This window comes from Nannospalax galili, unplaced genomic scaffold, assembly GCF_000622305.1.
Source record: "Nannospalax galili isolate Female #2095 unplaced genomic scaffold, S.galili_v1.0 scaffold336, whole genome shotgun sequence".
NCBI lineage: Eukaryota > Metazoa > Chordata > Mammalia > Rodentia > Spalacidae > Nannospalax > Nannospalax galili.
Window position 1 is genome coordinate 8,484,188 of NW_008343385.1, and position 990 is coordinate 8,485,177.

A 990-nucleotide genomic window follows, 5' to 3' on the forward strand; every position below is an offset into this window, starting at 1 on the left:
TAAGTGTCTTTACCAGATAATTCGGTGACAGAGGACCCTTGGAACGGCCATAGCCCACCTCCCCATGATTACGGACTTCCCCAGGACCCCCTCCAGTTGCCCACGCTTGGCTGACCGTGTTCAGCAGAGACTAAGACTGTCACAGGCTGGCATTACCCACGCGGCTGCCCTTAATCATGATGCATTTTTAGCCAAAGATGGGTAAGATGTCCCATGACAAGTACTCCTAAGACAGGACATGCACATGGCCAGGTGCATGATCCAATGACGGGCAAGGCTTGGTCAGAGGTAACACAACCTAAGACAGGCAAAAATGCATAAGATTAGAGGAAGGAGATAGCCATCTCTTCTCAGGGAGCCACCTATGAGGTGGGTAACCTGTGAAATAAAGTCAGTCCAGCCTTAAAATAAAAATAAAAAGGGGGATATATGGGGACCTAAAGGCCCCAACTTGCATAAGTCCTAAAGGAAGTTACTGGGGGCCCGGCCTGGCTTGATTTGAAAGTCTGAAGAATACTTCTGCACTGCTGAAGAGTGCGTGATCAGCGCGTGACCATCCTTAAGATACACCCTCAGGGGGGAGGGGGGAGTCCCAGGTGCCTTTATAAGTGTTATAACACCTGCAATAAATGAGTCCCTGCTTGACTAGGCTCCCTGTTGCATCTGAGCATCCCCGGGTAATGGGGGTGGCATGGGCTGGCGAACGGCATGCTTACTCATCCCCAATCCTCACCTGGCCGGGGGTCACGGGTTCGAGTCCCTGGCACTCCATGCCATTTTCTTGAGATTCTTCTCCTTCCTGTATGCCTATGATTTGTAAGTTTGGTCTTTTTATGGTGTCACACAATTCCTGCATATTCCATTCTTGTGATTTCTTAAATTTTTCATAATCTTTGCTTGAGTGGTCTAGATTGTCCACTTTATCTTTCAGTCTTGATACTCTATTTTCCATTTCATTCATCCTATTGGTTAGGCTTTCTCCTGTCATTT